The sequence below is a fragment of the Lacerta agilis genome, chromosome W (genome assembly GCF_009819535.1).
Source record: "Lacerta agilis isolate rLacAgi1 chromosome W, rLacAgi1.pri, whole genome shotgun sequence".
NCBI lineage: Eukaryota > Metazoa > Chordata > Lepidosauria > Squamata > Lacertidae > Lacerta > Lacerta agilis.
In genome coordinates, this window is record NC_046330.1 from 1,929,778 (window position 1) to 1,954,622 (window position 24,845).

Here is a 24,845-nt window from a genome sequence, read left to right on the forward strand (position 1 = left end):
GAGCAACTCAAGAGCACGCTGGACAGGGCCAAAGACGCCTATAAGAGGGCTTCGGATCAGCATCAGAGGGAGGGGGAGGCCATCAGGGTGGGGGACAGGGTGTGGTTGTCCTCCAGGGGGCTGCCCACCAGAAGCAGGTGCAGGAAGTTAGAGCACAGACGTTTGGGACCCTTCGAGGTAGTGGGCCAGGTCAATCCCGTAGCCTTCAAGCTGAGGTTGCCTGAGGACATGAGAATTCACCCCGTGTTTCACAGAGCGCTGTTAACACCATACAGGGAAGGGCACCCTTATCAAAGGGAAGGGGGGGGTGACAACAGGGCCGTCAGTGGAGGAAGTGGGGGCAGGCAATGAGGCCACTGAAATCCTCGATTCCTGGTGGAGGGAGGGGCAGGTGGAATACTTGGTAGCCTGGGAAGGGGAGGACCCCGAGAACAACACATGGATGCGCCATGATAATATTCAGGAGGAATACCTCAAGGCTGAATTCCATGCGTTATACCCACAAAAGCCAGCCCCACCGGGGTATGAATGTTGGCAGGGACGTCAGGAGGAGGGCATGGGGGACCAAGGGTCCAGAGGAGGGGAGGAGGCAGAGGAACCCCATCCAGACTGGTCAGAGGAGGAGGTGGACGAGGTAGTGTCATTCGCACCCTTTACGACGGAACAGTGGAAGACGGTGTTTGAGTTGGATGAAAATGAGGACACAGACTTCCTGGGGTTTGTCACTCCACCGCGCACGGAACAGTGGCAGCATGGGAACGGGGAAGTGGAGAATGTTAGCACGATCATACACCATCCGCTTGAGTCCAGCGACTCCGGGGAGGAAGGGGGCTTGGAGGAGGGAGTGGATGTCACGGAGACAAGCCTGGATCGGGAGAGGAGCGTGGGAGGAGGATCAGTGAGGGAAAGCAGCAAAACAGACAGGCAGGGGGAGGGGGCGAGGTATAGAGAACCGGGCCCATTAATCTCAACAGATACGTCCGACGATGATGACAGCAATCTCTTAGAGGTATCGCCAGAAGAAAGGGGGAGTGCTGACGTCAGTAATAAACAGGGGGAGGGGAGCAAAAGCAAGAGGAAGAAATTCACGCGTCACTTCCGAAACACCCGGAGGTTATTGTGCTGGAAGAGGCGCGAAACGGAAGATAGCAGTTAGGATGTTTGCTGTAATGGGATGCAGACGTGAATTATAGCTCTGTAATTAGTAAGGATAATAAAACGCTTTCAAAAGCGAGAAACGAGCCGGCTGTTATCTCACAGCAACACCAAAGGCAAGGTTGCCGTGACACATATTATAAAATATAAAAAATGCCTTTATCCAAAAATGCATTTGAGGGTGCTGTACACACTTCCTCTTGCCTAACTTTTGTGTCTTGGAAGCACAGCACTGCAATTTTGTCCCAAAAGCAGCCCACATTTAACCATGCTAAAAGAGTGTTTGATTAAAATATATGTTCGTTCGTTCAAAGCGTTTTTACACCTGCTTTTGATCCCTCTTAAATTAAAACTATACAACAAATGAAAAAGTACACATGGACACACCAGAACTCAATTTCAGGCATCACATTAAAAAAAACCCCACTACACACATGGTTTGCATTCACCCTAATTTGGAACCAAACCTAGCCCATAGCTGAGCTTTCAAATAAATCTAGGAAACACATGGTTTACAACTGGTCATCTGCTTTTGGTTTCTACCTCCTATCTCTAGGAGGGAGAGCAACTGATGCTGCAATTACACTTCTAAACTATAGTCAAGCTTCCTCAGCTACTAATCTGTACCATGTCCAAACTGACCCACTTAATTTGTTCCTACAGGTTGTCCCCTGTTCCGTCCTCCCCACACATCCAGCACAACACGATGCACACTCACGGGTTGCAGCACTTCTTGGCCTCGTCAGCATAGGCCAGCTGGCGATACTCCTTCATGTGGATGAAGAGGGTCTGCACCTTCTGCTCATAGCTCAGGGAGAAGGCAATTTCTACCGTAACACAGACATTGCCAAAGTCGCCCGCCTCGCTGTAGATACTGACCATGCTTCCCAAAGTGCTCTGAGAAAAGAAAAGAAAAGAAAAGAAAAGAAAAGAAAAGAAAAGAAAAGAAAAGAAAAGAAAAGAAAAAGCATTGTTTACCATCCATTGAATTCTGCCTTCCTGGCTCATATTCAGCCAATGTCACCATGAGATTCTGCTGCACGTGCAGACCAGCTACTGTAACCAACTCCGAAAGGTTTTTAACCAAAATGTTCAACCTACATTTCCATCCATAAAGTAGGGGCAGTGTTCAGTCTGTTGTGGCAAAACAACAGGGCAGTTAAAAGACTTAGATCTTGATGTGATGAAGAGTGGTATATAAATAATTAGAACAATAATAATTTGGCACAGCATAATTTTTTCAGGAGGTGAAAAGGCCTCTGATCCTTGAAAGTTTATGCTGTTTTAAAAATCTGTTCATCCTTAAGGTCCCAACACAGCTTTCGTTTTTAGTTTCAAACCCATCATTGAATTCCACCACTTCCTGCATGGATAGGAAGAGTGATCTGACAGCAATGGAGGAAAAGAAGCCCCCTACCCTGGAGATCACCTATCTTAATCCAGCTGTGCTAACGGGGGAAGAACCGTAGCTCAGTGGTAAGGCATCTGCTTTGCATGCATCTCCAGGTAGGATTGGGAATATCTGTCTGAAACCCTGGAGAGCTTCTGCCAGTCAGTGTAGTAGACAACACTGAGCAAGATAGACCAGTGGTCAGACTCAGCATCAGGCAGTTTTCCTGTGACATATTAAGCTGACCCACTGAATTATGGTGCATTTGCTTTATGAATGAAATTCTATTGTCTGTTTGTAGCATAATTAATTACTTAGATAAGCGGCTGCAGACTGGACTGCTTTCGGACGCTTACTATCTGGGTCCACGCGCTTCCTCCTGCGCATTAAACTCACAGTTCACAGCAGAGCAGTTCTTTGTGTAGCAGAGCAGAGCAGCGCAGCTTCGGCCCAAAGAATGATGCTTCTGGAGTCTGTAGTATTTTGTCTACAAACTACTTTTATTCATAAACTATTTACAGCTTAGCCCGGAGCACACTCCTGTAACATGGTGCTCAGACACACGAAACCGAAAGCAGAAAAACCATACAGCAAACTGATAACGAAAGTAGAAAGTACAATAGCTTCAAGACATCAGCAGTATATATCCAGTGAGGGACGTCACATCCTTGCCAGGCTTAACCCTATGTTAACCTGTATGTACAACACTGTTTTGTGCTGTTCACACCACGATCTATTCCCCCCCTTTAATGCTGATGGTGTAGACATTTTTTGTGTGTAAATAGAATGTAATAAATAAATATATTGGGCTTGATAGGAATGCAGAAGAAGGAACATTATGCTCTGTAAGCCAAGTATGGAGAACCCATGTCACCCTCTAGAGATTGCTGGGACTACAATTCCCATCAACCTTGACCATTGGTCATGCTGCCTGGGGGCTGATGGGAGCTGGAGTCCCACAGGTTCCCCACCCTTGTTCAAAAGAGTCCTAGGCAATAGGCATTGGTACTGGGACCCACCGAGGATGTACCGCTACACATGCTGCATCTGGCTGTCCTTCAGTGAATCTCTACCAGGCTGTCTATGTCCTCCTCTTCCTCTTCCTAGAGAAGTAAACACAAACAGCTGGGCTTCATCCTAAACAGCATCAGCACAACTTCCCAAAGGGAAGACTGCTGGCTCAAGATTGCTGGCTCAATCAAGTTCAAAAGTCCTCCAGCTCATCACCACCCTCCTCCAGTGTCTTGTTTTATTATGAACTATTGAGCACATCTTTATTTTGCATACCATCACTTCTTTTTAGAGCTGTGCCTATGCCTCCAGGTGCCCATTGGAGGTCAAAAGGCTCTCTTGACTGTGTCATATGAAATGAAACACCACCCAGCCAAATGAGCTGCTAATCTGCATCTATGCACCACCCTCCAAAACCAAAGACAGAGGTTCTTTCACCAAAATACTGACATAGCCACAGCAGGAGCTCTTGGAAGTTCAGCACCCCAGGTGGTTGTGAGGGTTGCCTCTATGATTGGGCTGGTTCTGCTTAAGGAACTGCCTCCCCCTTTATGTCCCTTTAGGTATCTGAAGAAGTGTGCATGCACACGAAAGCTCATACCAAGAACAAACACAGTTGGTCTCTAAGGTGCTACTGAAAAGAATTTTCTATTTTGTTTCGACTATGGCAGACCAACACGGCTACCCACCTTTATGTCCCATAATGGTATATTTTTTTTAGACTCAAGGAAGTCCACTAAAACTACTACTACATCAAATACCGGTATCCCCAGGACGCAGAGAGTACTTCTCAGTATTCGACTCTGGAACAACCTTCTGTAACATCTGTGTGGGAAATCTCTCTCTTTTTTTTTTTTACAAAGATTTTATTAGTTTTCCACAAAACAAAAAACAATACAGTAAAACAAATACAACATCAACAGATACAACAATCAAAGACAAAAATAAACAAAGATACAAACCTATACTGGAATACCAACATTCCTTTCACTAATTAAAAAATCTTGTTTTGAATCTACTTGGGGGACTTCCCCCATTTTCTCTCCTTTGCTTCCAATACTAATTTACTTTAATAACTTCTCATCTCTAAAATTTAAATCTATTACCATCAAAATATCCAAATATAACTTCTTAATAATTAATCTTACATCATAATACAACATATTACTTCTTAAATCAAATCTTACATCTTATTTTACTTAAACTGCTGCTGATAATCAATTCACATATCTCTTCACTAGTTCAAAATCATAAATTCTTAACACACTGACTTCAGGGTGCCATGATGAGCCATCCTAGTTATATTTTAAATATTTTCACCCTATCCCTCTTCTAACCATTTTCCTTCGCCATCTCGGGATCACCCACCAGACATCTCTCCACCTCCCTCCAACATCATTGTCCAGAATGTCCTCTTTTTCTTTATAGCCAAAGGTCAGAACGCAGTCCATAGACATCCTTGCAGAGAACTCCAGGGAACACAAAGCATCACCTTCCAGCATCTCCATTTCAGAATTCCAGTCATCTTCAAATTGCGATTTCAAAAGTCGTTTTCCCTTCATTTCTAGGCTCTCACCCCAGAAATCGGATATAAATTGTCTTTCAACCCTGGGTCTCTCACACCAACAGGATTTTCCATCTTCTTGGAGTTGCATAGTCACTATATTTTGTTCCTCAAATATTTCCTCAAGTTCCCTAGCAAGGTTTTCTTCCAGTTTAGCAAAGTTCTCAAGAGTCTTTCCTGTTGCATAAAACTTTTCCTCAACATTCTGCTTCAACAATTCTAATTTCTGGTTTAACAGTTCTAACTTCAAAAGCATTATCCTTTGTTCATGGGTCATACCCGGATCTAAAGCCAGTTTAAAAACGAAACCAAGCATGGTAGAAGTAGGCAGAGGGTATCAAGTTTCAGTACTTTTCCATCTTTAGCCACAAGTTTCAGCCGCCATTTCCCCCCAAATCAGGGTGAAAAGATTATAATCCAACAACTTCAAAGAAGAAATATATCCAACATCTTAGTTCCCCTAACAGGGATTCAGCCGATCTCGCTTGTCAAAAAGCTCCTTAGAGACATTGTATCCGCTAATGCAGCAGCAGCAGCTAGAAACATTGTTATTTTCTTCATTCAGCAAAGAGAGGAACGGGCTTCCTTTTGACGTTCCTCCTGGAGTGCCAATTGTAGAATTTTTAGATCCAATTAACTCCGTACTCACGGCTTACAGGGTTCTTCTTTTTTTCCTTCAAATCAGGTAAGAACAACACGCTCATTGCAGGCGGCAGCCGCCACTTCGCCTGCCCGGTTGGGGCATAGCCTCCACAGCCCGGCGCCGTTGTCCCTTCACTCCCGCGCCCCTTTTACAAGGGGAACGGGAGAAGAGTTCAGCGCCATAGTGGGCCCGCTGGAGAGCCCGTGCCGCGGGACGCTCGACCCGCGGTTTGGCGGAGCCCGCTGTGCGGTAGCGGAGCTCCTACCCCCGGGACAGGCCAGGGTCGTCTTGCTGCCGAAACGACCCTCGACCGCCCGCAATGGCGTCCTCGCCGGAGGTCCTGTGTGGGAAATCTCAAGCCACACCCCCTCTCCCCAAGCCACACTGCTTCAGTGGAGTACATTGTTTGGAGGTCTACCTGCACTCCAGCAGAATCCTCAGTAACCTGAATCTCTGAAAGGCCTGAAAAAGGCAGAAGACAAGGTGCATCACCAGTAAGGGGAAGAAAAGAAATGCCACCCTTTAAGGTGGAGGAAAATCTCCCCCTTCCTACCTAAACAGTGTCAGCAGCGTGAGGGAAGGAATGGGAGCTGATGCACAAGAAAAAACCCAAAATCTCAGGTTCTGGCTTTAAGAGCACTAAACCAGCATCACCTGTGAGCACTACAGGTACAGCCAGTCTGGGGGACAGTTGGGGGCTTCTACAGGAGGAGGCAAATCTGCATGGCTCTGCCATAGGCATGCCATCCTAAAAACGTTCAGTGTCCTCTGGGGGTCTCTGGTGAATTAGCCTACTATATAAAGGTAAAATTAACTTCTTCTTTTTTTGCTCTGCCCACTTTTGCTTCTGGGCCTACCTACCACTGACACCTAGCTCCCCTGAAGGGAATGTGGGCCTCTGTCTCCTAGAGGCCCACTTTCAATCACAGGCTCCTCTGGTCGCAGGTCAATCACTGACTTTGTGTATTCTGTGACAGAAATAGGTCAGGAGAAGAGAGAGCTACCGTTTTCAGCATCACAGAGCCAAGAGGTCACAGAATCACTACCCAAACCCAACCCTTTATCCACCCCACCCCCACCCCCCATCCAAGAGGATTGTCCCTGTCAGGGAACTGCACTCGGCCCCGCGAGAGGTCTCACTGATGTACAGAGAGCCCCAACACATCCTCAGCAGTGATACATCTCCCAGCGGGCAAAGTGACTCCTCCTCTGGTGGGGAAGGGCAGGGAACCAGCAGTCCGGAGAGGCAGCAGCTTGAGGATGTCGCTGAGAGCCCCAGCGCCTCCCACAACATTCATTTAGAGGGGAGCACGCCACTTCAGTCGCCCCAGTTGCGCAGGGGGGGTCAAAAGGAGATGGGGAGGAGGCACCTGGGGATGCCGAAATTCCTTTGTTGGGGTCACAGCCGGAAACCAGCACTCCCGGATTCTGCTAGTGACTAGGACAGTCATGTTTTTCTGTTTCTCCACACTGTAAATAGTCTGCACCAATAAACTGTTAAAAGACAGTTGGGACTCATGCTTGGTTACTCATGAGCAACCACCAGGGAGATCTGACAGTCCCAAACAGGTGCTTGTCCAAACTTCCTTTGAAGAAGGTTCATGGCTGAGTTAGGATCTGAACATGGATCTCTCCAGTTTAAATACAGCAGCTTAACCAGTGCACCACCCTGGCCAGCATAACATTGCATCTAAGGGTCTTTTTACCTGAAGGCCTCTGAACTCTCCTGGGATTCTAATTGAACAAGGTTTCATTCTCATCAGCTAAAACGAGTGTCCTAGAAAAGAATATGCCAACATCACAAAAACATAAACAAGACCCTCACACAACCACCATCCCACACACTGGGCTGCAGGTAGAAAGAATAAGGAAATCTGATTCCCAAAAGCATTTGGCCAGCCCAAGCTTTAGGAAGAGTGCCAAAGGCTGTTTTGGTACTTTTGAGTCCAGCAGCTTTAGATATGCAGATAGCCCACCTAATACAGTGGTACCTCGGGTTAAGAACTTAATTCGTTCCGGAGGTCCGTTCTTAACCTGAAACTGTTCTTAACCTGAAGCACCACTTTAGCTAATGGGACCTCCCACTACCGCTGCGCCGCCAGAGCACAATTTCTGTTCTTATCCTGAAGCAAAGTTCTTAACCTGAAGCGTTATTTCTGGGTTAGCAGAGTATGTAACCTGAAGCGTATGTAACCTGAAGCATATGTAACCTGAGGTACCACTGTACTACACTCTGCCAATCAATACAACCAACAAGGACCAATGTGGATACGCCCATTAAAAAGGTTGGGGTGCCCTGTGACGGGAAAGTCCTGCATTTCCCAAGACACCTGCCGCCATATGACATTGCCCAAGCCACATGCAAAGCAGTAGTGCAAACCTACACCATCTGAATCGGAGGCGAGAGCCTCTCTGAAGCGGCTGGGGAGCGTCAGGCTGGATGCATTGGACCCTGAAGGGCTGATAGCTTTTGTCCTCTCTTGTTGAGGGCTGCAAAGAAACAAAAAGCGGGGAGATCATAAGCATATATTTCCTGGAGCAGACCAAGGACATTCATCTCTCTGAACAGGGTACCCTCCAGACTTGTTTCCTGCAGTGCATCATCAACGCAATAATAGTCTGAACATTGTTCTGCTTTATTAGTAGCTCTGCTCTGCTTCCTCGATGTATCACATGACTGCTATCTGAAGTGTGCTCTTGCTCTATAGCACAGCCAAAGCAGAACCAATAAGAAATTCTTGGAACATTTGTGGGAGGAAAAGCAGGAAGCTTAAATGTGAGGATTGGAAATGGAACAGTATGTCTACCTGGAAATTTCTGCAGTCACACTGAGAATGGGATCAGCTGAGGCACAGCAGAATAAAAACCACTAACCCTTCCATTTAGCAACAGCTGTAAACCTGCATGAATTTAGGCGATCCCCTTTTAAAGCCTTAGCCAACTGCCACATGTTGTGCAGCAGCGAATTCCATAAATTGAGAAGTGCATTGGGTCAATAGATCTTTCCTTTTGTCTGTTTCAGCCTTCCCCCACCTGTGCCCCCCCCAGATGTTTCTGGACTCCTGCTCCCATCAGCCCCACCTAAGATCAGGAACTGATGGAAGTTGTAGTCCAACAATATCTGGAAGGCTGGTGAGGATGGGAAAGGAGGCTGGTCAATGCTTGATTTCTAGTATTACTGGAGGGAGAAAATAAAACTCTGCTTTCTTTCTCTGCAACATGCATAGAATTATTTCCCAGCATGAGTTCACTGAGGACCACCCCAAAAGCAGAGGCACAGGTTCTGCAGGCAATATCCTGACCCCTAGCAAGCCACCCCCACCCCAGGCATTCAGTATATGAAAGGGTTAGGGAGGAAAGTCTAAAAAGGGCTATTATCCGCCCCAACTTACCTACCTTTTCTCTCCCTCTAATCAAACCTCATCCACTCCTCTCTTCTCTCAGTTGAGCTCAACAGATTTAACTGCCTAGAATTCTCCTGTGATTCTAAAGCAGCACATTCTAAAACAAGGATGGGCAAGTTGTGGCTCCCTCCCACCCCCACCCTTCCACCAGAAGTTCATAGCATCATAGAGTTGGAAGGGACCCCAAGGGCCATCTAGTCCAACCCCCTAAAATGCAGGAATCTCAACTAGAACATGGCAGATGGCTATCCAACCAGATAGGGTAAAAACAGAATGCAGCCTCCATTATCCAGGCCATCCACTAGTTCACTAAATAGAAGTGACATTCATAGGTTATCATAGAAAGTCATATCGCAGAGGAGATTTACATGAAGTTGATATGGATATCTCTGCGTTTAGCTTGCTACAAGCAAACCAGGTGAGAAAAAGCTGAAGGGCACATAAAAGGCAGACCATGTGCACCCTCCATCTCAGCAAATAAAGAAATTAACTCTGGTGGAAAGCACTGCTCAAACAGCACAGGAATTGTCCTACAGTACCTTTGGATTCCATCACCGTATGATTCTTTTCAAATATTCAAAAGGCACTACAGAAAACAAGTGAATTGCATCATGTCACAAACTGCTGGCATAAAAATGATTGCTCATTCTGAAAAGTGGTGTTTTTGGATATTAGTGAGAATTAATAACTAGTTTTTGAAAGCATTGTTGTTGGGCTTGCAGCTCCCATCAGCTCCAGCCAGCATGGTCAATGGTCAGAAATTATTAGCGTTGTGGTTCAGCAACTCCTGGAAAGCCACAGATTCCCCTACAGATTGGGATATACACCTTATAAGAATTGGAACTGGTCTTTTCTAACCTGGGGCCAGGAGCTGTAGGAGAAGAGACAAGTGTGGAAGCCATCCAGACTCATGTGTCACTCCTTGCATCTCGGAGCTCCAAGTGATCAGGGGTCAAGCTGGAAGTAACAGTCTAGACAGGTGAATGGCAATAAAGGACTTGGTGGAAGGGTCCAAGTTCAATCCCTGGCATCTCTAGTTCAAAGGATCAGGCAGCAGAGAACACAAAGACATAGGAAGCTGTCTCATACAAAGTCAAATCATTGATCCACCCAGCTCATCACTGCCTACACCAGATGTGGAGAACATTGCGCAAGAAGAGCTCTATTATCTCAGTAGAAAAGCTGTTGGGCGTCTCTGTTCCAGTAATAGGTGGGGGAGGAGGAGACATACAGCAGACTCATACACAAGGCTATTTTCCATGAAATGTGTGGCATATTTCATCAATGCACAGCTGAACGGCAGACCTTGCCTTTTTACAGCTATTCTAAGCCTCCGGTCTTAAAATGCAATTGCATCCTGAAAACTGCTTGCATGCAAATGCAATATGCATAGGCCAGTGGTTTTCAACCAATGCACTGTGGCAACACTGGCCTCTGTCCCTCTTTCCTTCCCTCCCTTCCTCTGATGCCCTCCTGAATCTCTGCCTCCCCAAGGCTTGCATGGCTGTTTGTTGCAGCAGCCCTGGCTACAAGCTCCCCAGGCAAATGGTGCCTCTGGGTCTGGCCAGGGGCTGCTTCCCAGGCCCCTGTGGGGCAGTGTGAGGAAGCACCTCTCTTTGGGGGCGGGGTGGGCAGCTCAGAGACCATGGGTGGCAGCAGTGGCTGCTCAGAGGTCTCCCAAGGAGAGGGGAGAAGAGAGGAGGCTGAGCGAACACTCAACAAGGGAGGGTGCGCAAAAAGCAGTGAGGGGCTGCTGGTTCTGTTGGCAAGGGGTAATATACCTGGGCTCCTGAGCCCCCCAGGGGTGCTGCAGAACAAATGTAGTTGGCCAAGGGAGCTGTGGACTCAAACGGTTGAAAAACTCTGGCATATACACTTCCTGCATACTTGAAGAGAATGTAAGTATGCTGATAATTTTCCCTTCATGTGCTTTGATATTCACTGCCACTAGTGAGAGGGATAAAACAGACTCCCGTTGCTACAACAGCCCCAGCATGCTGGAGCAAGAAGGGGTGGTGTAAGGTTCTCAATTAGTTGCTCATGAGTAAGCAGCCAGGACTCCGCTGTTTCCTTTAAAGATTTTATTGTGCAAACTATGTACAGTGCAGAGCTAAAAAGTTCATGTCTGTATCAAGCAGTGTCAGAATCCAGGAATGGCCCCTTCCGGTTCTGACCCCAACAAAAGAGTTTCGGTATACGAAAACCCCACCTTCCATCCTTTCTTTTCACCCCACGACGTCTTTGGGGCGACGAAAATTGTGTTTCCCCTGTATCGCCCTCAGGACTGTGGGAGTGCTGGGTCTCTCTTGCATCCCGAGAGCCTCTACTCCCTTTCCCCTGTGAACTCTCCCCCTCCTCGCTGGACGTCTCGCCGCTCCTTTCGCTACCAGAGGAGGAGCTGCTGGCAAGGTGGGACTGGGGCTCTCTGTAGCATCCGGAGAGCCCTTCCACCACCTTGCGCTGCATTGGGGACAGTTCCCTGACAGGTGGGGTAGGTGGGAGAGAGAGAGAGTCACCTGGGTTCCTTGCGTTGCTGCTGGGGACTCTTCAGTGTTGTCTTGGAGGAACCTTTGGTATCGGTGAGCTGGGCCTTCTGCAGAAGAGCTTGCCCTGCTGTCTCCCTTTTGTTAGCTAAAAGAGAGGGGATAAAAATAACAAACCTTTTAGGGTCAACGCACACATACTGGGAGCAGTCCCCATTTATTCACAACATTTTCACCTCACCTTTCCTCCCCCCCCCCCCTACCCGGGAGTTCAAGGTTAACCACAGGATGCATCCTCCACCCAGCCAATAACCTTGAGAGGTAGGTTCATTCAATAGTTAACATTTATATATTGCCCATCAAACCCAGCTCTCTTAGTGGCTATATATAGTGCACAGTTAGCCAATCTGTAGCCCTCCTTATATTGTCAGAAATGCCACTCCCATCATCCTAGGAACTTGGCAATTAAGAGGAAATGGAAACTTCTGAAAAGCTGGAATCTTTGGGTGGGGGAGTGATTTTTTCAGTTTTTTTTTTTTTTTGCCTTGTTAACTGTTTTTTTTTTATAAAGGTTTTATTATTTTTCCATATGCATATCAAAAAAGAAAAACACAACATACACAAATACAATAAAAACACAATAAACAATAAACAAATCAAACAACAATCACAATAGACATAAGGTAAACATATACATACCTAAATAAACACTTATTTTTATGCCGTTCTTGTTTTATCTTCTCAACAAGGGGACTTCCCCCGCTCCCTCCACTGCCTTGATAATCAATATATACTTTGGGTAGCTATATATCTTTTTCCATAAACATTAACAGTAGCTCTTATTAATCTTTAGATTTCTTTACATGAATGTATCTCATAACTTAAACCAAATATCTTCAGATATTCTTAAACACTTAAAACATATACTATAAAAATTCTTACCAACAATTTATTCTAACATTGCCTAGCTAAAGCCTTATTATACAGCTAATTCCGCTCAAATATTCAATTTTACACAGTTAACTAAATAGTCCTTAAATTTCTTCCAATCCTGCGACACCTTCTCCTCCCTCTGGTCTCGGATTCTCGCGGTCAGTTCGGCGAGTTCCATAAAGTCCATTAGCTTCATCTGCCATTCTTCCACTGTTGGGATCTCTTCGCCGCCTTGTTAACTGTTAACGCCAAAGCAAACCATGACTTAGGAGTGAATGAACAAGCAAACACGCTGATGCATTGGGGAAAAAAATTGCAGCTGCTTTGGACCTCCCTGTTCCTGCTGCTACCACACTAGCAGGAATTAAGCCATGGTTTGGCTTAGCATTACATTTGTACTCAGGCTTACAGTTTGTCTCGTTCCAGACAGACCACAAGCTGTGCCCAATATTATTATTTTTTTGTGAGCTTGTGGTCACAATTTGTTTGGGGGAGACAAACCATAAGCACAGGTTCAGGTGTGGCAAACCATGGCTTAGCTTCCAGTGGTGCAGCAGCAATACAAACAGGGAAGGAGCAAAATGACCACAGATTACTGACTGTTCACTAGCACACTTGCTTGTTCAGGCTAAAGCATCATTTGCCATAGTGTTATGTGCAAACAAGGCCACTGTCTATAAGCTAGAAAACTGGTTAATGCAGTTATTGTGGAACCAATGTTATAGAAAGTTGAATAGTTTTAAGAAACCATTGCAGCATAAAGGAGCCTGGGGGGCGGGGATTCTGAGGGACCCAGAAGCTGGACTGAGCAATGTAAATGGATAAATACAGAATAAAACACAGTAGCTGAACAAAAGAATACAATACAGTAGCTGAAAGAGTTGCTCTCTGCTTATTTGCTGGCTTTTCAAACTTTTTTTTCTAAAATCATTTTCTCAAATGATGTTTAACTTGGTGTCTTCCTAAAACTGTAAGTGAAATAATAATTTGTTTCAGAAAAACTTGGTCCGAGGCCTTGTCATTTACCCCACACCTAAGGGCTGTCCCACTCTACCCAGTACAGTGGTAATAATATAATAAAACTTTATTGCAACTATAAGCTCATACATAAATAGACACGCAAATCATACCTGACTTACAATCCATGCAAAAACAGCTAAAATAATTACATTAAAATAGAAATAATAACATAAAATATTTACAATCAGGAGAAATAAATATAAATTCAACCTATGATACTATCAGGAGTTATATGCCCAAAAGGGGTGGAAAATAACCATTAGGATTCCTGTAATAGGCCATTTCACCTCTTATGGTTCAGAACCGAAGTCAGATACCTTGCCACTTGCAAGGTTACCATTGGGTTAGAATCCTGGAGTAAAAGGGTAAGCTGGATCTCAACTGAAAGTCCAGAGATTTTTTGGAGCAGTGGGCTCAACAAATTTCTCCTGACATCACTGTATAAAGGGCAGATAAAAACAATATGCAGGAGGGATTCCCTCGACAACTCATCATACGAGCATAAATCTGATACACGGCCCCTAGAGAATCTATGTGACATGACCCCAGAAGGAAAGGCATTAAACCTTGCCTTAATAAACGCAAAACGATGTTTTGCAGTGGTAAGGGATGAGAAGTAAGATGGGAGATACTGCGTAGATGTAATACCCAAATCCCGAGGGGAACATACTCCCCCCCCCAACATATGATTATGCTGCAGTTCTATATCGTCTAGTCTCAAATTGATAAGTTTTTTTTTTTTTTTTTTTGCGGAAATCAATTCTAAATTCAGGACTTCAGAAGGAGAAATTCCAATATGCAGAGGTTTGGCATGGATCTTGCTGGCCCAAGGACTAGCAAATTCATCCCGCCATAGGCACTGGGCTAGATAGTGATCAGGAAGCCTATGCCAGAGTGTTAACCAAAAATTTAGAGTTCGTTTCCATATCAGTGTTTCTGTTGAAGAGATTTTCAATTCTAGATGAATCGCCGCGTTACTCACGCAAGGGGGGAGTTTCAGAAGACGGCGCAAAAAATAGTTTTGGAGCATCTCGAGGGGTGTAAATTTGGCCATAGCAGCCAATAGTGGTGCCGCATATGAAAGTATAGCGACTACTTTTGCTTTAAACACCCTCAGTCCCGAGGGCACATGCAAAGCCCCATCAGAAAAGTAAAACTGGAGAAGGGCATGTGACATTGTTTTGGCCTTATTAAGAAGATACTGAATATGGGATGTCCACCGTAAATTTTGTTGGAAATATATGCCCAGATATTGAAATTTGGATACTTGCTCTACTGTCTCACCATCCAGCTTCCATTTATACAATCTTCAGGATTTAGAAAAGATCATCACCTTTGATTTAGAGTGGTTTATAGCTAACTGATTTGCTTGGCAATAAGCAGCAAAAATCCTCAGTGCTCTGTTGAGTCCAACTCACGAGAAGGAGAGAATCACAGCATCATCCGCATACAAAGGTAAAGGACAACGGTAATCCGCAAGGTGGGGGGCATGGATTTTATCCTGTGACTCGATTAAGGGATTTCTCATGTCACTTATAAACAAATTAAACAGATAAGGGGCTAAGATATCACCTTGACGAACACCCTTATTTATAGGTACCGGGTTCGTAAATTCTCCTGCCGGGGTTAATCTCACTCTGGCAACAGAGCCCTCGTGTAGTTGGATCAACAGCCATAAGAGTCTTCTATCTATGCCCCAGGTCACAAGCTTCTTCCAAAGGATGTTTCTGGGAATACTGTCAAAAGCTGCCCTCAAGTCGATAAATGCAGCACATAGATAGCCCCGTGTGTTGGAGGAGTATTTCATGGCTAGATGGTGGAGAATTATAGTGTGGTCCATTATAGAGCGGTTAGGTCTAAAGCCAGCTTGTTCGTGGCCAATTAAATTTAACTCTTCAGACCACTGCGTCAATTTAGACAACAGAAAGTGGGCATATATCTTCCCAATTATTGAAAGAAGACTGATATTACGGTAGTTCCCCGGGTTCACGGTGGAACCTTTTTTATGGATTGGGATGATAATCGCCTCCTTCCACGACTTGGGGATGAGGCCCGTGGTGTTTATTGCATCAAAGACTTTGCCCAGGGTTCTGGCCCACCATTCAGGATGAGACTTTACGGCCTCCGCTGGCACTATATCCGGCCCAGGAGCCTTACCCTTTTCCAATTGGACTATCAAATCTTTTATTTCTCCTGGATCGGTAGGAGGCCATATAGGTAGGTGGTTAGACAAGTACTCCAAGCAGGAAGAAGAGCGGTCATCTGCATGAGCAAAGCATTTCCTCAAAAACTGTTCCCATATAGAAATCAGTAAGAGGGGCACTGAGGAAGTCATTGTAAAGGAATAAAGATTGGAATTAAATTGACTGACCCGGGAGGAGGATCAGCGAGCTGTGCTTTGGAAAGTATGTGGTTAAATGTAAAATGACTTTTGCTACCTCTGTGAGAGGGGGGTTTGGTGCATATTGCTCCCCTCGGTGGGAGAGGGGGGAGCTTGGAGTGTTTAACCATGTATTATAATGTATTGGCTTTAATTGGTTTTTTAATTGGAAAATCTAATAAATTCTTTTTTAAAAAAACTGTTCCCATATAGGTGCTGGGATAACAGTCAAGGTATATTTTCTGTTTCCTCTGTTGATTAGTGACCAGAACACACGAGATCTATTTGGTTTAGATGCTGCGATTAGAGCTTGCCAACGGTTCAATTGCCACGTACGTTTAGCCTTTATCTGGGCCTGTTTATAGGCCAGCTTGACTTGGAAATATATAGTTGGCAAGGAGGAAGCACCTGAAATCTTGTATTCATTGTAGATTGAGCGCAAATGGGATCTAGCTTGTTTGCACTGCGAGTCATACCAGGGAGCACCAGATTTGAACGGAGCACGATTGGCAGCTTGGGATGGTGACGTAAAGAAGGCAGAGAGATCCACCATAAAATGATTGAACATCCCCAATAACACATTGGGGTCAGGGGGAATCGCAACTAAATGAGTTAATTGCACACTGCTTCTTTTTTGGAAAAAGTTCAGGTACATTTGTGCATGAACCTTAGACCACCTTATTCCTCTTACATTGGACGCTGCGTTGGTTTCTAATTGGGTTGGATGGCTGTGCTCAAGTGCCCGCCAGTCTAAGTCAAACATAGCAGCAAGTGGAAGGTGATCACTTAATTGAATATTGTCAACCTTAAAGGAGAGAGCTTTCGAGATCAGCTCTCTTGAGGCTAAAATATGGTCTAATACGCTATTTGACTTTATACCTAGGTGGGTATACTCCCCCGGTACATCAAAAGGGCAGCAACCGTTCAGGGGCACTAGGTTTAGGCGGATAGCCATTTGATAAATGAGTACTCCAGCCTCGTTTACTTTAGAGTCTTTTGAGACTCTCCCTAAGGCAAGTCTCATATCATAATTATCGAGGCATGGAGCAATCCACCATTTGGCTTTGGTTAAGTCATCCCAATTCGCTGCTATACGTGCATGAAAGTCCCCACCAATTATATATTGGATATTGGGAAATGTAACTCGACATGATACTAGATGATCTTCTAATATTTCCCATCAGGCACAAAGTTCGAGGGACGAACCCCCTGGTGGGAGGTAAACATTAGAGATTAACAGTGAAACTCCCCCCCCCCCTTCAACAGCCCAGATAAGATATAAGGGGAGGCAGTCAAAACTAATGAAAGTTTGAAATGCAACTTCAGTGAGATACCAATTACTAGGCCACCTTTCGGCCCTCCTCCTTTCAGGGAAGGACAAGCAGGAAGAGATAACAGGTCAAAACCGTTTATGACAATTTCACCCTCCTCCCAAGTTTCTTGTAATATAATAATGTGAAACAAACTAATATACGCCTGGAATTCAGGGTAAAAAATTTTCTTATGCCAGCCAGCGATGTTCCAACAGAGGATTGATAATGGTGGTTCTCTGAGTCTTCCAGCTAACTGTCATTTGAGTTCTTGTGGGGGACTCTTGTGCGGTATGGACGCTCCCATAAAAAAGTCCGTTATTTTTCTCTGCTGAAAATGTTCGCCCTGACGTGATGAGTCAATCACTCTAATAGAGGCAGGTTGTAACACAATCAAATCACGCGGTCCAGGGTTTTTTAAGGGCGGAAGGGAGTTAACATCCTGAAGAGTAGAGGTGGTCTTTGGCGTTATTATTAGCTGTCGGACCCCACTAGGTTCTGAGGCAACTCCTGCCAGGTCAGCTGGAGCCATCCTCATTAGGGATCTAACAGGTAAGCTTGTAGTCATTTGATTTATATGGCCTGCTGGGTCTGAGGTGGCTCTCGACACTATATTGTCTTCCTCATGTTGGGTTATTGGTAAACGAAGATGTGCTGGGGAAGCCAGACTTGGAGTGGCCGCTGCTGCCTCGGTTCTTGAGTGGTCATCGCTATATGATGATTCCAATTCCGGCATGGAGGGGTGGGAAGGCAATGATTTATCCAGGAGGGAGTTATCCTGAGTTCCGTTCTTTGATAGATTAATCAAGGGGGGAGCAGATAAGTCTATTAGCACCAAAGATGAGTTACCAGCTTGAAGGGGAGGAGAAGGGTCTGTTTCCTGAAGCGCGACCTTCCCATCCAATGCAGAAGTCACCTTGTATGGCGGCGGGCATTGGGAAGTTGTTGCTTCCACCTCCATGGGGCATGGCACCGGTAAACTAGAGTGATCGTTGTTCATAAAAGCTCCGTTACTGGCAATATTTAGGAGCTGAAGTTTAAGTAAGTCCAGCCTATTAATAATTTCTTGTTGCTCCAACGCTGGTAGCTCTCCAAAGGAGGCGATAAGCTCTCTTTCCTCCAGGGGTGTCAAGGAGTTATTGGCACAATCATAATATTTAACTGAAGGAGAGGAGGTATTATGGGTCTGGCCCTGACGCAGGGCATCCAACCCGTCCTTCATTTGTGGCACAGAACATGATGGCCGTACGGTCTCCTTAGTTAATCCTCCAGATAGAAGAGGTCTAATCATGGAATCCATAAAGACCCTCGTTGGAAAGATGCCATGACTATTCAAAAATACTTTCTGCCTAACGATGAGAGAGGGTATTCTTGCAGAGTGAAAAGCAAGCATCATTCTCTGGTATCTGTTCTGATGGGCTAAGGGAAGCACAGGACAGAGATCTATTTGAGATGCCTTGACTTTTAGAAGCCCCCTAAGGAGCTCTTTGGCCCCATAACGAGTTGACCATCTTGGGTCCCTATCCCAAATGGTTAGGCAAATTTTCTTTGAATGTAAAGTCAGGGATTGGCGGTTCAGTAAGGGATTAAAATTATATTTACAGATATCCGTTTGCTCAGTGATTGGTGGAGCTTTTTGCCGAAACATTGGATCACCTACTGCCCCATCTTGAGCTGCCTGTGCTGGCATATCAAGTTTTTGATGGAGGCTATGCAGTTGTGAGGATAGGCCATCCATTCTCTTGAATATGCAATTTAAGGTTCTAATTATTAGATGGAGTTACTCACATCCAGTGCAATCAGCGGGTTCAGTTTCCAGCACATCCTTTGGATAGGGTCCATCCCCGTTAGTGCTACCATTAGCGTTTTCAATTTGTGGCGTGTTAAGGACCTCCTCATCTTTTGATGTAGTTTCGAGGGCAGATAGGGGATTGAAACGATTTTGAGTTACTACCGAATAGGACCATTCCACAGGACAACTCCCACCTTTAGGGGGGAGTAAATCCGTCCTTGATTGCTTAGTCCTCGGGGAGGATAGTGCCTCGTCAGAGTCTCTTAGGCGTTTTCCGTGGCCCATAAATCAAATTTTGCAAGGGAACTGTAATGGGGAAATCCTTAAATCTGCCTCACAGGAATACTGCCACTTCCAGGAAAGTGGTAACATAAAATTACTCACAGCAAGGCAGCCACGTCGATGCCTCTTCCTTCCCCTCTCGCTTGTTCCTAAATCTTTTCAAGTCTGCACAGCTCCAGCAGTCAGACGACCTCAGCGTCACAATATGCAGTACACTGGAAGAGCAACTGGTCAACCAGGCAGAAGATTTATGCCTAAAATGACTCTCTCACTCATCTATCCCCATTCAGTAAGGCAGCGACAACCTTGGCAATGAATCCTTAACTCTTCTTGCCCTCCTTCCGGACCGTCGGACCTCTGTCAAACAAGCCAAGTAAGAAGAAAACAAAAAAATAGCCCAGTAAAACAGTAAAAAGCCAGAACGGGGGCAGTGGAGAAATGATAGAGCAGCTAGAACAGCCAGTAAATCGTTCAAACTATAAGATAAGAATCCGGGAAGCTAAGAAAAACAACTTAAATCTTCAATGAGGGCAGGCAAAGTTACTTGATAACTATCTTTGCTGCCATCTTAACCCGCCAGTACAGTGGTACCTCTGGTTACAAACGCTTCAGGTTACAAACTCTGCTAACCCGGAAGTAGTACCTCAGGTTACGATCTTTGCCCCAGGATGAGAACAGAAATTGTGTGCCGGCCACACAGCGGAAGCGGGAGGCCCCATTAGTGAAAGCACGCCTCAGGTTAAGAATGGTTTTGGGTTAAGAACAGACCACCAAAATGAATTAAGTTTGTAACCCGAAGTACCACTATATCAGGAGTAGGTTGGGCCAATTACTGTCCAAAATATTCTTTTTTTTTTTAGAAGAATTTATTAGCATTTTCATAATACAACACAAACCCAGACCCACACCTACAAATACAAAACAATTACAAATACACATAATGCCAGGATTCTTCTTCTTGTTTATATACCTAGCAAAAAAAAATTCTATTTCCGAATCTTGACGTTTGACTCCCCCTGCCTTTTCACCTTCGGTTTTAAATCCATATTTTACTTTCTTAACACCTTTTCTCTATAAATTTTTTTTAACTTAAATTAAAGATAACACAATTATCTTCATCATCCTATTATATCATAAATCTTAACAGAATATTCTTATAAAAACTAAACTTATTTCTTCTGTCCATTATCATGCTGCTTTAACTTAAAATCCAATATCCCCTTACTTATTCAAAATAAACTTATTCTTAACAAGCTTCACTCTCCGGTTTCAGATACCATAGCAAACCATTTGGGTTTTACATTTAGTGCTTCATCCCACCCCCCCCTCTATCCATTGTCTTTCTCTGTCTTTCGCCGGAACCAATCCTCGAGATGTCATCTTTTACCAAGTGTCCACAGATCCAGGCAGTATTCACAACAGACCTTGCATCGAGTTTCAGGGTACACATCACATCTTTTCTAGGCTCCTCCGTTTCTTTGTACCATACTTCTTCTTCTTGTAAATATCTTAATTCCATGTCCCTTGCCCCCGAGCTCCCACCTCGGGGTCTGGATATTGTAAATTTTCCCGTTCCGGGGCTGCCACCCCCAGCAAACGGTTCCTTTTCCCGGAGTCGCCCAGCCATTTCAGACCATCCTTGAAGTACCCCTTCTAACTCTTTGCCAAGGTTTGCTTCCATTGTGTAAAACTTTTGAAAAGCCTCCTCTGTGGGAAGTAAGTTCTTTTTATTTATAATCCCACTCAAGACTTGCAATTTCCGATTAAGCAGTTCCAGCCTCAAGACAGCAAGCATTTCTTCCTCCTTTAGACCAGAGTTCAAAACAAGTTCAAACACGTAGTCCAGCATTTTGGAGGAGAGGGTGAGTGTCAAATTTCAGTTCCTGTCTCTTCCTTCCTTTGTTTCAATTGTTTCCCACGTCAGTCCAAATTTCCCATCGCCATTTTTTCTGAAGCCAGAGTGTAAAGATCAAAACTTTAAAAGGAGATATTTTCTGCCCACTTAATCCCCAAAGGGAAATCTCAGCAGTCTCAGTTTTCAAATTCCAAACACTTTGTATCCATTATTGTAGCAGCAGTCACTCAAACTGGTTATTTTCTTTCTTTCCCGAAGGGAGGAAGGCAGGCTCCCTTTCCTCTTCCCCCCGGATCGTTCCAAAGATATAAAAGTCAATCAAATACTCACGACCACCGGGTTCTTTCAATTCGCTAAAGACAGGTAGAACTTAGACGCTCATCACAGGCTTTGCCGCCGCATTTACATCCCGGTTGGGGCATGTCCCCTATAGCCCGGCTCCGTCGTCCCTTCACCCCCACTCCCCCTTTACAGGGGGAGCGAGGGAAGGGTTCGGAGCCACAACGGGCACAGCCGGGGAGCCCAGGGTGCGGGACGCTCTTCCCGCACCCCACCGGAGCCCCGCTTTGCGGTAGCGGGGCTCCAAACCCCCGGGATGGACTGGGCGCTTCGCAGCCGAAGCAGCCCACGACCACCCGCAATGGCGTCGCCGCCGGAAGTCTTACTGTCCAAAATATTCAATGGAGGCAGTCAGGAAAAAATAGACATCCATTTGGTGGCAGCAAGAAGGAAGAGGGGTTGGTTAGGCTGCTTTGCTTGCTTGCCTCCCTTCCTTCTCAGCAGCCCATGCCATCACCATGGCTGAAGAATGAAAATACACAGGATATTGAGAATATACAGATAGCTCAAGTAAGCAAGCCAAGCTAGATTTCTAAAAGGGTGTGGAGAGTGTGGAGAATGTAAAGAGTTCGCTGACCAGGACATGAATTGCCAGCTATTAAGTTATTTGGGGCAACTTTTGATTATGTTTAATTGGAAAATACAACCAAAAATCCTGCATAAGAACCAGCAACTACAGACTATTTGCTCCTCTTCAGACCAAGAAGTGTCAAGAAATCCTACCCTGTGGTTTGCACCGAAGAGACATTTGAATGTCGCTGCCCAGCCTGCTAGCAAATCGATTTACTCTTTGGTCATAGAACCAGTCACCAGTTGATTTCTTCAGAGAGAGAGAGAGAGAGAGAGAGAGAGAGAGAGAAGAGTGCTACAAAAGACCATTTGTAACAATTTAATCACTTATGTTCAGCTCAGTTTTTACCATCACTCAGTTTTCCTGAAGCATGGATGATTACACAACTATGTATAATAGAATTTGGCTTCCTGAGTTGTTGTTTCATTAAAATAAACACCTCAAGTTTCTAGCCCTCATTTATGTAGGGGGGAAACACTTTATGCAAACCTATAGATGTTTTGTTGCTGACTTTGGGATTTTGCAGACACAGCTTTGCAGCAGGAACAGCAAAGCTCCCCTGTAGGTAGTTATCAAGGGTGTGTTAGCACCCTCTGCCCAAACAATTCCACAGCAACATTATTGGCTCAATAAATCCTGTACCAGTCTCATGGCCTTGGTGGCAAGAACCCAGCCTTGCTAACTGTATTCGCCTCACTTTTCTATGAAGGAAAATAGAAAGAATGCACTGAGGATTAAATTATTGAGCAGGACAGTTAAAACTCCTGAATCCTAAAGCCTTTAGACAAAAAAAGTTGTGCATAAACGTTGAGGGCTAGGATCTTGCATGTTTTCCTTTAAATAAAAAGCTGGTTCTAAGCTGTACATCCAAAATTGGGTTCAAACATGTGGGTTCAGAGACAAGAAACAGCTGCAGCTGGAAGAGACAAGGAACAGGAAGCACAAGGACAGGAAGTAGCACTGGCAAACTCAAGCTGCCAAACTTACGCCTCCTTGGTGCAGACTTTGCAGTGCCAGGAACTGTTGGCACTATAGGAGTGGCAGTCCCAGCACACCAGATGGTTGCAGCCACGGCAAGTATTGGCTTTGGGGCTGATCCGCCCCAGGCTCTGCTGACAGCTCTGGCTTCCCCTCTTGGCTCCCTTTCTGCGGATCTCCAGCAGCTCATTCTTCAGGCGCCTGTTGCAAGGAGCACAAAGCGGGAATGACTAAGGACTACCCTCATACAAGGGAAGGGAGCCTAAGTTCCCATACATCTCACAGCATCCGCTCCAGAAATCCAGGTTCTGGTTGGTCCAGCTAAGCATCCGTGAAGATGGTACTCTATAAGGCTTAGTTCTAAGCTATCTGAAAGAGAGTATGCCCTCAACTGAACCTGATCAGGTTCCAAGAGGCCCTTCTCTCGGTCCCGCCACTGTCACTTGGCACAAATGCGGCAGAGGACCTTCTCAGTGGCTGCTCCCAGACTGTGCAAATCCCTCCCTGGAGAAGCTGGACTGGCTCCCTCCTTACTGTTAGCAAACGTCCCGATGGGGCAAGTTGTGAGACTGCCCCCCCAGGTAGGGACGAAGCCTGGGTGCACTCCTGGCTACTCGAGTCCAGTGGCACATAGATATGTGATTGTTGCCCAGCGTGAAGAACAACACACACAAGCCATTAAGGCTAAACTATTTTATTGTAGATAAGATGCAGAGTGTGTCTCTGCTTGCCAGCTCAGTAAGTCAGAGCTGTGCATAATGCATCTAGCATCTCTCTCAAGCCAGAACAGAAAGTGAAAGTAAAGATATCACATGGTTGAGAGAAAGACAAAACAACTGTCTTTCTCATGGGAAAAACACAAGTCATATCAGCCTCGCTGCTGCTGCTTTTGCAGCTCGGTCTGTACCAATATCCTAACACTTGTTACCCTTCCAACCAGGAGGTGAAGACCTCCTTGTCCCAACAGACTTTGGCGAAATGGTTGCTTTTAATGATGCCCTGCTGTTTTTATTGTATAGGCATCCCCCACACATACACACTATCGACTTGTGCGCAACTGCACATATGCGCAGCGCTGGGAGGTAAATGCAGAAATAGAATCATACCAGGCAATGGCAGGAGAAAGCTGGAGAGTCCTCATGGCTCACGAGGAGACTCTCCCCCAAAGAGGACATCAGTGAGGGCAGAGGAAGCCCCAAAGAGACTGGAGGCGTGATGGGGCTTTGTTTACTCTGGTCAGCCTCCCTGCCTAACAGCTGAGGAGGAGCTCCTTACCTGCAGCCTCCTGCTTTTCTGCACAGCCTCCAGCCTCCAGCCGGTCCCAGAGCTTCAACTCTAGTTGAAGGGAGAGTTGTATGGGCAGAGAGATCTGGAGAGCAGGAAAACCTGGGTGTTTAGAGGCTTTTTAGAGGGTGTGCCCCACCTACGCAATTTTCCCTTATGCGCATGGGGGCCTGGAATGTAACCCCCATGTAAGGGAGGCACCTGTAATTATTTGCAGTTTTAATTCTATTAATGTTTCAGTGTTTTTTAATTACTCTCCCCCCCCCAATGTTTTCAACTGTTCTTATTTTTATCTATAAATCACCTTGAATGCCTCTCAGGGAAAAAGGCTAGGTATATATATAGATCAGGAGTATTACATGAAGCTGAGAGTGAGACGCTAAGGAGCATGGCCTGTACCTCTGCAGACTGGGAAAGGGCCATGGCTCAACAGCACAGAAGATGACCTGCA

The 24,845-nt window shown here is 45.4% G+C and overlaps 1 long non-coding RNA gene across 1 annotated transcript; it reads right to left on the reverse strand.

Annotated features, from left to right (window-relative positions):
- Positions 1-10,079: 10,079 nt before the first annotated feature.
- Positions 10,080-22,329, reverse strand: LOC117039797. The gene is made up of 3 exons (XR_004425798.1): positions 22,285-22,329; positions 11,684-11,798; positions 10,080-10,124 (listed from the first exon to the last, which is right to left on the reverse strand). It is a non-coding gene; the product is annotated as an uncharacterized LOC117039797 (long non-coding RNA).
- Between the last annotated feature and the right edge of the window lie 2,516 nt (positions 22,330-24,845).